Source organism: Euprymna scolopes, chromosome 32, assembly GCF_053919585.1.
Source record: "Euprymna scolopes isolate OS-2025 chromosome 32, ASM5391958v1, whole genome shotgun sequence".
NCBI lineage: Eukaryota > Metazoa > Mollusca > Cephalopoda > Sepiida > Sepiolidae > Euprymna > Euprymna scolopes.
Window position 1 is genome coordinate 24,071,743 of NC_136513.1, and position 14,451 is coordinate 24,086,193.

The 14,451-nt window shown below is 36.0% G+C and overlaps 1 pseudogene; it reads right to left on the reverse strand.

The window, feature by feature from the left end:
• Positions 1-1,939: 1,939 nt before the first annotated feature.
• Positions 1,940-2,152, reverse strand: LOC145256620 (U2 spliceosomal RNA; annotated as a pseudogene).
• Between the last annotated feature and the right edge of the window lie 12,299 nt (positions 2,153-14,451).

Below are 14,451 nucleotides of genomic sequence, written 5' to 3' on the forward strand. Positions count from 1 at the left end.
ATATATATATATATATAGAGAGAGAGAGAGAGGGGGGGAGAGACAGATACAGACAGACAGAGATAACGGAAGTATGAGAAAAAGAAAATAGAAGGATAGACATACACAAAAATAGAATGCGTGTGTGTGTGTGTGTGTGTGTGTGTGTGTGAGAGAGAGAGAGAGAGAGAGAGAGAGGATGGAAGAAAGAAAAAGGATTACAGGGGAGAATGAAACAGACAAAATAGTAGTTCATTAGAAGTTCACGCCTGTGGAACTCTCTTCCGTTTGCCTGTTTCCTACCTGACTACAATTTCAAGTCCAACATAAACAAATTCCTGATAAACCGTCCCCTTAAGTAAGACGCTTGATCAAAGCTTCATTACTAACGATTACTGCGATACTATCCCATTGATTACTGTACACGCAATAGCCCATATCTCCAACTGGCTTCTGGGCCTTGATAAGTGGTGACTACCATGCAAACTAAAAGTATAGATATATAGGAAGAGAAAGGAATGGAGAGAGATTAAGCTTGAAGAATTGGAGAAAAACAAGACATAGGCATACAGAGAAAGAAAGAGAGACGGACAGAGAAATGAGAGATTACATAGAGACTAAAAGAGAGAAAAAAAGAAAAAGAATAGACGGTCCGGAATTCAGAAACAGATACATGAAAGAAATTGATGAAGAAAGGCAGAATTTTGAGGAGAGAGAAGAGATAATAGAGGAAATGAGAGAATGAAATACAGAGTGACATATGGATGAACAAGGCCGATATCCATTAGTCACGTGCTCTCGTGTAATGAATGAATGCGTGAATGCAGGATTGACATGAAATTCTTAAAGATAAACTAAAATGACCGAAAAATGGGCTGAAATGACTTAAATAAATAAATAAAAAGTAAATGATTTAGAATGACTTTAATGAATTTAAGGAAAAATTGAATGACCTTAAGAATGACTTGAATGCTTAAAAATAACTGGAATCCTTCAAAATCAAATTGAATGATGTGGAGAATGACTTGAATGGCTTTGAGACTGACTGGTTGTGAAGTGGGTGATCATTTTACATTAAATTAATACAGAAAAGTGATCCCCCACTTCATATCACAATAAGTACAGCATGTAGTAAGAACAGATACTACACTTTGATCTTATTTATTTGCTCCCCCACTGAACAAATTAGGCACAAGGCCGATTTTTAATGTGAGGAGTGAAGGAGAAATGGGGACCAGCTCCCCGGGAGTAGGGGAGCTGGATAGTGACAATTGGTATAAAGGGTTGCCCCTACATTGACCAAGGTCTTATATGTGAGGTTGCCCCATCATATGGTCTTTGCTTGCAGTATCTGCTGGAACAGATGGTATTTATTTGCTCCCCCACCGAGCAAATTAGGCACAAGGCCAATTTTTAATGTGAGGAGTGAAGGGAGGGGGAAGGGAAAAAGGGGACCAGCTCCCGAGAGGTGGGAAATGGGAGCTGGTTAAAGGTCAGGCATGTGGGGTTGCCCCCACATCTGGTCTTTGCTAGTCATAGCTTGCAGCATCTGCTGGAACAGATGGTATTTATTTGCTCCCCCACTGAGCAAATTAGGCACAAGGCCGTTTTTAATGTGAGGTAAAAACCAGCTCCCCTAAAAGTAGGCAAAAAGGGGGCACTCTGGTTACCAAAAATAATTGTCCCAGTATAGAGGGTTTCCCCTCCATTGACTGGTACAAATTATCTTAAGTGTAGTGCTGGAACAGATGGTATTTATTTGCTCCCCCACCGAGCAAATTAGGCACAAGGCCGATTTTTAAAGTGAGGCGTGAAGGGGAAATGGGGACCAACTCCCCGGGGAGTTGGATAGTGACAATTGGTATGAAGGGTTGCCCCTAAATTGACCAAGGTCTTATATGTGGAGTTGCCCCCACATATGGTCTTTGCTTGCAGTATCTGCTGGAACAGATGGTGTTTATTTGCTCCCCCACTGAGCAAATTAGGCACAAGGCCGTTTTTAATGTGAGGTAAAAACCAGCTCCCCTAAAAGGGGTCACTCTGGTTACCAAAAATAATAATTGTCCCAGTATAGAGGGTTTCCCCTCCATTGACTGGTACAAATTATCTCAAGTGCAGTATCTGCTGGAACAGATACTACACTTTGATCTTGGCCAAAAGGCCAAGAAAAACTTAAAAAGCTAAGAACAGCAACTATTAACCTTTTGATCTTAACCAAAAAGGCCAAGCATAAAAGTATTAAGGACAGACCGATCGACAGTCCGACCGACCGACCGACCGACCGACTGACGGAGTAACATATATAGTCGCTTGCACGCGACTAAAAACGAAGGGAAAAGTAAGACGACAAAAAAAAAGAGAGAGGTAGATTAGCAGGATAGATAGATAGATAGATAGATAGAAAGAGATGACACCGATGAGAAAGTAGGTGTGCGTGTGTGAAAGAAAGAAAAAGACAGATGGAGAGGTGAAAAGGTTGACAGGGAAGATGGGACTACAACGAGATGCGAGATACCATCAATAAGTTTCCAGACTTTTTGGTACAGGAATTTAAAATTGCCGTAGAATTTAGTATGTTATTGTCATTTTAGATGATTGACCAATTTTTATGATTTCAACTTCAAAGGAACAACTACAACAGAAATTGGAACACGCCCTACTAAAGTCTGATTGTCACATCTAGTGAATTTCAAAAATGTAATCTGGACATGAAGACAATATAGAAGAACTCATGAAAAAATGCCACAGAAACGTATGGAATACTTCAGACTCCATATGGACAATCTTGCGTAAATCGAGCATTAATTTCTGAGTGGCACAAGAGATGCAAGGACGCCCGGAAGTCTGCGATGTATGAGGATGTTTGTGTGGTAGAAGTATGAAAGTCAGAACACCTGAACCGATTGGCCAAATAATGGATAAGGACTGTCGTGTGTCTATAGAAATGATAAGTGCACAGTTTGATCTCAGTGTGGGAACTGTCACACAATTATTTGCGAGGAACTAAAGAGGCGGAAGGGTGCTCCATCATTGTCATAGACCAAGGTGGGCATCAAGACAGTTCCTCACCCTCCCTAAACTCCAAACTTTGCTCCCTGTGACTTTTGGTTATTCCCTAAGCTACAGAAAAAAGCTTAGAGGTCGCCGTTATGAGACAATTGAGAAGATGAAAGAGGCTGTGACGAGGGTCATTGACACGCTCACACAAGAGGAATGTCATCGGGCTTTTTAGAAGTTGTTGGAACGGTGCAACAAGTGCATAGCAGCTGGGGGAGATTACTTTGAATGGTTTAATGATAAAGTTTAATGGATGCACTATCAATAAAAACATATGTACTATACTAAAAAGTCTAGAAACTTATTGAAGGCACCACGAACAATTTAGGTTTCGCCGATTATTTTACCTTCTGGGCTGCGTGAAGGCAACCTATATAATAAAAGGTAAATTCTGACAAGTTGACCAACTGTCTCATTCAGTGTGCCACTGGACCCTCCGTACCCAATCCTGAATATAGATTGCGAGCTGTACAACCGTAAAATAAAATAAATTAAATTTAAAAAGCGACGGGTTTCTTTCAGAGTTTCAGTTTTATTTTTGTTTGTTTTTTTTGTTTGTTTGTTTGTTTGTTTTTTGTTGTTTTTTTGTTTGTTTGTTTTTTTGTTTGTTTTATGTTTGTTTGTTTTTTTCAGTGTATTCTTTTCTTGATAGACAACAACAAAAAACTGTAAAAATCTAAAAACAAAAATTAAAACACCTGGGAATTTTGCATCAGTTAATAACAGCCTATAAACATGAATAAATTACCAAAATGTTGGTTTTATGTTTTTATAATTTTTCTGACCAAAATGTTTACAGAGTCTTTGAGAAGACTAAAAAAATGCGTTTTCCAACTATGGTCATATCTAGATAATTCATTTGCATTATATGTTCTGAATTATAAAAAAATATGGTGCTTATTCAGAATTGCACTTCATTAAAAAAAACAAAAATGCAGAAAAATCGTTATGATGTATGTACTCGTCACAGTACGAAGGTGTTATATTCCCAAAATCGCGTAAATTGATCCAGAAACTTAAAAATAAAAATGAATTTTACGATTTTTAGCGATTAAAATGTTTTATTAATTTTAAATACGAAGCAAAATGCCTAAAGCGAATTAACAATATTTTGACATTGTCCAAATAACTAATCTCAATTTGTTTGTACAAAGAGCATCGCTTTATACGTAATGCTAATTTGTAGATCAATTCCCAATATGCTCAACCCAAGATAGGGAGCATTATATATATATATATATATATATATATATATATATATATATATATATATATATATATATATACGCCATATTTTTGACGCACAGATTTCCGTTAAATCTCCAAGATTAAGCAACATTGAATCTGATCAATACTAGAATGGTGGTTAACCGTTTTACATTTCAGATGTCGTATATGCTCACCGTTTATATAGGCATTCTATCCAGTTTGGACTTCCCCTTGCTACTGAACTCAAGCAATGCCAATTTAGTAGAGGCGTGACTGAGGAATGTGTAACACTTGTCTCACAATTATCCGCGCAGCTACCTTTAGTTTGTCTTCAAGACTGAACGAGGGCATCGCTTATTTGTGCAACATATAAACGGTTTTTTAACTGTTGCTTATTTTTGTATTTTAATTCTTGATTCCTAAGAGGCGAAGAGAGAGAGAGAGAGAGAGAGAGAGAGAGTGGGAGAGAGAGAGAGAAAGAAGGAGAGTGATTGCCTTCTATTTGTTTTTTGTTTTTGTTTTTTCGTCGCCGGCCTTTTTGACGGGGCTTATTGTTATTTATTTATTATTATTTTTATTCATTAAATTATTTACTATTAGATATTTGAATCATACCTACGGTTCGTCCATCGATGAACATCATATAAATTACCGTTTCTCTCTTTCTAATTTCAGTGCCTTGCCATTCCATGTGAAGATTCAAGAAACCATTCACATTAAGATTTTGGGACTTTTTTTAAAGTTATTTTTTTTTGGCAAATAAATATACTTAATGTGGTTTCTATTTGATTCTTGTAGCTTTTACTTTTTCCCTCGTTGAATTCTCAGTTCCAATTATTTTTGATCGTAATTACCAACCTCGATCAGGCTCCGTTGAGCGAGGTACGAAATCGATTAGCTAGCCCTTTCATTCTTTTTATTTTTCAATTTAGAAATAAATTTGCTGTGTATATAGCCGTGATGTCACGCACATTAAAGAAATTGAAAAGGGTATCACTGATGTTGCAAATATTGCAACGGTAAAACTTTCTCAATCTTTATCCCAGAATTTCAGCGAAATGTTTATCTATTATATTGTTTTATCATAATTCTCGAATGTGTCCAGATTACTCAAAAAAACATATTTTAGCAGAGAGTAAAACCCTTACTGATATGTAAAATGTCGGAAGTTATACCTGTTATCATTATAATATAGGGAATGGAGAGCAATCTTAATTCTCATATACGCATTATTAGCTACCGATTGAGCTCTATGAAAAGTATAATTTTTCGCTAAGACTACTGTTTGCTGTGGTATATACTCCTCGAGAAACCAAATGTTTTACTTTGTTACAGTTAAAAAATCTGGTTAGACAACGACAACCTCTAAAGTTTTGCTTAGGATTAGAGAATAACTAAAAGTCACAAGGAGCAACTTCTGGACTATAGAGAAGGTGGGGAATTTTCTTGGTGGCTATTTTGGTTAAATAGTCTGCGATTTTCTCTGAGCCCCCATCAGATAAACTTCGCACAAATCTTCCGCATCTTCAATCCCTCTTGAATATGTGTGTGTGTGCAGTTCCCCCAGTGACACCAAACTTTACACTTACTGTTTTTATAGACACATGAAATTCTTTATTTAGCCAATCAACTTTGGTGTTCTGGCTTCCTTATTTCTCCCACACCTCTGCTGGTATCGCAAGACCCCCTGCCTACATTGGATTTCTTATGCTACTTAAAAAACTGATTTCCGATTCATACAAAATGGTCCAAAATAAGTCTGAAGCATTCCATACGTTTCTGTGGAATTTTACCAAGTTGAAAATACAATTTTATTGGATATGGTTCTTTCTAAAATGTTATCAGATTCAGATTCGATTTTGGAAATTCACCAGCTGTGATAATCAAGCTTTAGAAGGCCGTATTTCAATTCCTGCTGTAGCTGTTCCTTTTCAGCTGAAATCATAAAAATTGGTCAGTCATCTTAAAGGTGTATAGCAATATTTTTCAAGTGTTTACGACAATTTTAAATGCCTGCATACAAAAAGTCTGGATACGTATTGAAGTCAACAGGAAACCAAATTGCTCCAGTGAGACCTAGCAAATAGTGAATTATTTTCGAGATGAAAATACTGTCACGATATGCAACTAAATATCTACGCATCCTTGCGTAAAGGAACCTTGCACGATTGAAACTTACTGTAAAAGCAACTGCTTTTGGTAATGGAGATGGGGGAGACAATTTTTTTATGACCATTGTTTGCCAGTGATGATGGCATTTTCAAGTATCTACGTACAATTTTCAATGCCTGTACAAAAAAATCTGCAAACTTTTTTAAGGCACCTCGTATGACTTCCAACTATGAAAGTCCGTCGAAAATGACATTCACAAGTACTTAATGCCCTTCTAATAATGAGGTACTTGCCGGTGGACAGGGGGATTTTAGACTAGCCCGCTTAGCCAAATGTAGCTTTTTTTTTTTAAGACTGGGTTCGAATCTTTCGACCAGTAGCAATTATCACATTCTGCACTGATAATTAAATAAGTATGTAAATATTTATTTGGAGGTAATATTCATTTAAAAGTAATATATATATATATATATATATATATATATATATATATATATATATATATATATATATATTTAGAGAGAGAGAGAGAGAGAGAGAGATAGATAGATAGATAGATAGAGAGAGTGGGCCACATCTAGTTTCAGACAAGAACGTAAAAAAACTATGGAGAGGTTAATGAATTTAATTTTACTCCTTAATCGAATAATATTATTTAATTCGTCAATCTGATATTGAGTGTACGTTTCCGTAAATATTTAAATAAATGTTTAGAGGTACAAAATTTATATATAGATTTAAATAAAATTTGCTGAAATTTCCCTACAGCTCTTTCGGCTATCATCTCTCCAACAAAAAATCGATATCAAGCAAAACAATATTATTGGCGAAATTAAAGAGGACTATGGGAAATTCGAATGTGCCAAGAATTAAAAAAAACGAAACGATTAAAAGATTTAATCTGTATATACGGCGTTTAAAAGCGTCTAAATCTTAGCAAAACGAAGTATATATATATATATATATATATATATATATATATATATATATATATATATATAAATATAGCTACTTAATTTACTCACATAAAATTAATATACGAAAGTATAGATTTATGCGTAAACTTTAAGAATTTACTTCAAAAGTGCTCAATACGTAGGTAGAGCTAGTAAGTAATTTATAAAATATATATGGCGATTAAGCTACACTGAATATTCCGCGTTTCATCAACGCTAGGACTCTTCAGGCTTATGCTTGAAGAGTCCTAGAGCGGATGAAACGCGGAATATTCAGTGTAGCTTAATCGCTATATATATTTTATATATATATATATATATATATATATATATATATATATATATATATATATATATATATATATATATATATTAGAAAACAATCTCCACATAATCTCACACGATTTACCGCGTGGGGAATCGTCTTGATTTTAGGTAAATACTGTAAATTACAATCTAAAGCATTATATCGTCTCATAATATTTTATATAGGTACATTATATATATATATATATATATATATGTGTGTGTGTGTGTGTGTGTGTGTGTGTGTGTGTGTGTGTATCCTGGTTTGAACGGTGTAACAGAATGCATGCATGGTTGATTTTAGTGAGAGCGAACCGCTTACATTATGTGCGATAAAAAAAAAGCTAATAAAACAACAAACTGATGACAAATGACGCTACCCCCCCCCATCCACTTCTTCTAAAGAAAAAGAAAAAAATAGAAAAAAAAGGAGAAAATGATATAAATGGTCCTAAATCTGAAGAAAACATCTCGTCGCGATGAAAAGAGAAGGTGTGGTCGAATGCGTCCGAGGAACTCGCAAGTGTCCTCCAAAAGTTAGCTTGGCATAGCAAGATGGACGGCAGGTGAAGTGCGTCCATGTGACATTCAAACGGCCATTATTGGTGCTTACGACGCGTGACATTGCTCAACAACTAACCGTGCTGATAGCAACCTAGCAATGGTTCGCTCTATCTATTTACACACACACACACACACACACACACACACACACACACACACACACGATTATATATATGCATATATATATATATATATATATATATATATATAAATGTTATATATAGATAAGATTGATAGATAACTAGCCTGCTTACGGCCTTAAATACAGCAATATACACAAAGACGCACATAGTATAGTATATGTATACCTATATTTTATACACACACATAAACACACATACTCACCCCCATATATATATATATATATATATATATATATATATATATATATATATATATATAGACATGTAGCGAGAGAGAGAGAGAGAGAGAGAGTAAGAGAAAGAGAGAGAGAGAGAGATCAGATAAGAGTTAACTGGTTAGCAAAATTGCTTAATAAATATGTATATATATATATACACAGAGAGAGAGAGAGAGAGAGAGAGAGAGAGAGAGAGAGAGAGAGAGAAATAAACAGGAACAAACCAAGTTATGTGTACATCAACGTTTCGTCTTTATTCCGAGACTTCCTCTGAAGCAAAGACGAAACGCTGAACACATAACTTTATATTTCTCTATTTCGTCGGAATACTATTTCCATTATTCTTATATGTATATATCCGAAACTCCACAGATTATATATATATATATATATATATATATATATATATATATATATATATAGGTACTTTGGACAATGTCAAAACATTGTTAATTCACTGCCTGCATAGCAGCTGCCGTATAGTGCAAGGTTAGAAGCCCCGACTGTCGTTTGGGCGATCGGGTTTTGATCTTGGCTTGAGGTAGTTGTTGTCTAGCCGCACTGATGAGCTGTGAAATAGCGAAATAGTACTGCATGTGGATGACAATATATATATATATATAGATATATATATATATATATATATATATATATATATATATATATATATTATTTTGTAGTTGTTTTATAGGTAAATGTAAGGTGCGTAGTGGTGAATTATTTTCATTTTTTTTATCTTCTGATTTTACTTTCATATTTAATATTTTATATTTTATTTATTTATTTTTTAATAGTATAATGCGATAAGTATATCTGTCCCAATATCAAACGCAATTCGGTTAATAAGGGGCTGTAGTTTTTTAGTTAGTATAGCTTAGAATAATTTAAGCCGTCGTGTGCAATTTCTAAGATATCTAATTTAAGTATTGTTCGTTAGAATACTTCTTATTTCAGATGATCGTAGTTGTTTTCGTTGTGTGAGTTTAGGTGCCTTTTAATGGCGCTATTATCCGCTAACGTGGTAGGTTAATCGCGGGAGAGTGTTTTCGTACATATATAACCAATATAAAATAAACTGGAACTAACTATAAGTGCACCCGAGCCTCAATAAAGAAGAAGAACAACAACACCGACAACAACCACTCCTGGAGATGATCGGAAGTACCGTCGGACAGCGCTACAGACTATGGCCGAACAACAGCCACAGAGATCCATACTATATAACCTATCAGTCGAAACAAGAAAAACCGTTCTGCGAATAGGAAAGATTACCAACAAAATTGGAAAAAAGTCGAACTCAGTTGTGTTTTATCAGACATGCATAAATTATGAATTGCTTCCAAAGCATGCATGTATATATATAAATATATATAAATATATATATATATATATATATATATATATATATATATATATATATATATATATATATATACACACAAACACATATATATACAAAAATGGTAATTAATAAAAATCTAAAGAAAGTGCTCAATACTATTGTAGAACAAATATGCGTTTTATTTTTTTATTACCTTTTGTTTAGTTACATTATGATTCAGTTACATGCCTGTGTTTTCGATCCAATAACCTCGTCAGACTTTACAGAAATTGTTGTTTATGGAAGAATGATATCGGGGGGGGGGTGCGAGAAAAGCAAAAAAAGGAATATATATATATATATATACATATACACAGATATATATATATATATATATATATATATATATATATATATATATCTTGGCTGAAAATGCGAGGCTCGCTCTATGTTTGTAAATAAAAGACAAGCGACTTGAGCACTATAAAATTGTTGAACAAATGTTTTTGAAATGTACATTTATTGATGTAATTTTCGGGCGCCGCTTCTGTGAGTCGATGGATAGATCGGAATCGGAATCGGTAATTGTATCGGAATCGGCTAAGATATCAGAATTGACCCATCACTAATATATTTATATCTATATTTATATGTATGTGTGTGTGCGTGTGTGGGTGTGTGTATGTGTGTGCTTGTCTGTATGTCTATAAATACATAAAAATAAATAGCTAACACCTAGATATATTTCTGTACCGATCAAGATAGCCGAATACTTCTTTTTAACGCCGACGAAAACATAATTCTAAAATAATAAAAAAAGATGGACAAGTCATCCTTCTCTCCAAATAACATCAGAAATAAAAAAAAGGACAATGTCGCCATGAATCTTGAAGCGTCCGAGCAGATGGTACCAAAAAGCCAAGAAGCGCACATCACTTCCCTTTCTTGTCGTGTGAAGTTTTTGTCACGCCAGTTCTGCCCACATGATCACAAAATTAAAAAAAATATATATGTCTGGCACTCGCCATTGAAAGGGACTTTGGCAGGTGAAGTAGGAAGGGCTGTGCGCAGGCGCGATTCTCTGTTTCCGTCGTTTTTTTTTTCTCTGTATCCGCTGTTTGCTCTACAAGATGCTACTTGCTTTGTCAATATGTCTGCGCATCATCATAATAGCTCTGTCCGTTCGGCTGTCACAATTCAGTTTTAAATAGACTGTTCATACCTAATGCACATGTTGTATAGACGTACATATCGTATAGATGCGTCCATACTGTTTGTAGATTTGTCTCGCTTAAGTTATGAATAGCGTGCTTATTCCTAAATACATCTTCTTAAAATTTGCAAAGCCTTCCATTGCAAAAGATTCCATTCAGCTGGCCTGTTTTCCAACTGACTACAATATAGTCGTATTCAAGTCCAATGTAAACAAGTTCTTGTTGAGCCGCCCCTTAATCCATTTCTACCCAATTCACAAAAGTATTAATACGCTGTTGTCTGAGTTACTAGCATGCACTCATGAACTATTATCCTCGAATGACTTTCGGACCTAGATAATTGGCAACTCCCATGTAGAAAAAAAAACTGGAAAATCAGCCGCCAATAGTGTGCTAAGTATTTTCTGTGTGAAGTCAACTAGAACTATATAGATAAGCAAATCTCTATAGACTAGCTAAAAAGAAGATCGATCCACTGTGATCAGGAGATGATTATAATGGCTATTTTTAATTACTGCTTGATGGCCAGTGCTTTTAAGTAGATGAGTGGTCTCAGCAACGGCAACAAGCGCAGGTTATGAAACGCAGAAGTAGAAAGTGCGAACCAACCGACATTAAGCTGTAAGGTTCTGTTGAGAGGCATCTACGACACAATGGAGTATGTAACTATCTCCGTGGAACGATATGTAAATATTTCCACTAGATCATTTGTAAAAAATGTAATATCGAAATTAGCAGCAAGTACTGTAGTATTATGTTAGCGTGCTGGAACAACGCCAGATAAACCTGAACAATTATTAATGTTGTTATTATTATTATTATTATTATTATTATTATTATTATTATTATTATTATTATTATTATTATTTTTGGAAACGGATTTGATGTACGTATTCTATTTTGGATCAGGAGTAAAAGTAAGACACAGAACCTTGTTAAAACATGGAGCCTCCCTAAGATGAGAGCCATTCATTTCAATTGATGCCAGACGTGGATCAGAGCCTATGTGTTATAAAGATAGCAGCTTGGTTGTAGATGCATTAAAATAAACCAGCCACCTCTTTCCTCATTGTACCACGTGCTCAAGATAAGAGGAGAGAGAATCAGAGAGAACTTAGTCATTTACGGCCTTTGAAGTGTTGCCATTAATGGTAGTGTCCTCAGCATAAAGGTTTACGAATGATGCAAGGATGTGATTTGGAAAACCATTGATTTAGATCAAGAGGGTTGGGTCCAGGACGGGCCCCTGATTAATACCGTGAGATTCTGATTTCTGTCCTCTCATGAAACTATCAGGGAGAAATGATTTAATAATTGAAAAGACATTTCCAGCTATACCGTAGCTTGAGATCTTGTGGAGAAGTACTTTATGCCATACCCTCTCAAAAGCTTTTGATATGCCAACAGCGATTGCCCTAGAAAGAAATCATCCATCGAGAGATTCGCTAATCCTATGAGATATAACTGTAAGCACATCTGCTGTCGATCTAGCAGAACGGAAACCATATTGCATATCACTAAGGAAGTTATTTTTGCTGAGATGGTTTATTCATTATCTATTTACCATATATTCCAGAAACTTAATCAGAACGCACAGGAGACTTATTAGTCTTACTGAGAGAGAGAGAGAGAGAGAGAGAGAGAGAGAGAGAGAGAGAGAGAGAGAGAGGACTAATCACCTTAATTATTTAATATGGGGCACACTGACGAGGTTCCCCAGAGCGTAGACAAGCAATTTAAGACAACGCTTAAACAGTTTTGTAAGTATGGGAGTTAGTTCTGTTTGCAGTTTTTTTCAGCACTATGATAGGGACGCCGTCAAGTCTAGTTGTTTTACATGTGTTCTGACGTAATGAGATAGAGAATGGATGTGCTAACGGTTATATCACACAGGATTAGTGAATCTCTTGACAAAGGTTTCCTTTCCAGGGCAATTGCTCTTGACATACCGAAGGCCTTCGATAAAGTATGGCATAATAGCCTACTTCACAAGTTTTCCAGCTACGGTATTACTGGAAATGTTTTCTAAATCATTAAATCATTTCTCTCCGATAGGTTCATAAGAGTAGTGGTTGGTGGGCAGAAATCAGAGACCCACAGAATTAATGCTTGAGTCCCTCAGGGGTCAATCCTGGGTCCAACTCTCTTCCTGATCTACATCAATGATCTCCCAAAACACATACTTAAATCATTCGTTGACATCTATGCTGATGACACGACCATCTATGGCAACACATCAAAGGCCGTAAATGACAAAGTTCTCTCTAATTCTCTCTCCTCTGATCTTGAGCACGTGGTACAATGGGGGAAGAGGTGGCTGGCCACTTTTAATGCATCCAAAACACAGGCTTCTATCTGTACATCATCAACGCACTGATGCCAATCTGACATCAATTGAAATGGATGACTCTCGTCTTTGAGAGGCTCCATGTTTTGACAAGCTTCTGGGTTTGACCGTTAGTCCTGATTTAAATGGAACACGTACATCAAATCTGTTGCCAGGGACGCTGGGAAAATGGTGGGATCCTTCTACCGCTCCAGAAGATATCTCACTACTGATGCAATTCTCTATCTTTATAAAAGCCAAGTACGTCCAAGGATGGAGTACTGCTGCCATATCTGGGCAGAAGCTGCTAAAAACAGCCTATCCTACCTTGATAGAGTACAAAATAGACTTCGTGGTTTAGTGGGAGATACCCTTTTCTCTTCCCTGCAAACTCTCTCCCACAGAAGAGACGTTGCAAGCCTGTCTGTTTTATCGCTATTTCCATGGCAGGTGCTCGTCTGAGCTCCAATCCCTCGTCCCCCTCGCCAATCGAGAAACACCCGTCTGGCTGAAACTACTGTAAATAATTTTCCCCACTCTTTATCTGTGCCTAAATCCAAACGTAGATTCCATGAGCAAAGCTTCTTTTTTAGAACTGCACGCCAGTGGAACTCTCTGCCGCTTGCCTGTTTCCCACCTGACTACAACTTGGACGTCTTCAAGTCCAACATAAACAAACTCCTGACAAACATTACCCTTAAGTAAGACACTCTATCAAAACCCCCAATACTAATGATTACTACAATACTATCTCATTGATTACTGTACACGCAATAACCCTTATCCCTGAGTGGCCATGTAAAATAACCCTTATCCCTGAGTGGCCATGTAAAATAACCCTTATCCCTGAGTGGCCATGTAAAAAAAAAAAAAATTAGATGTACACGTAGTTTTTAGCTGAGAAACGAACTCAAACTCGAGTGGACTATACCCACGTTCGGAGGCCAGGCCGTCGCAAACACCAGGACATAGAATAAACGTTTGTACATAAAAGAGTTCAATTTTTGATGTTTTCCAAAATGAAAGGAAGACACCAGATCTTGGCA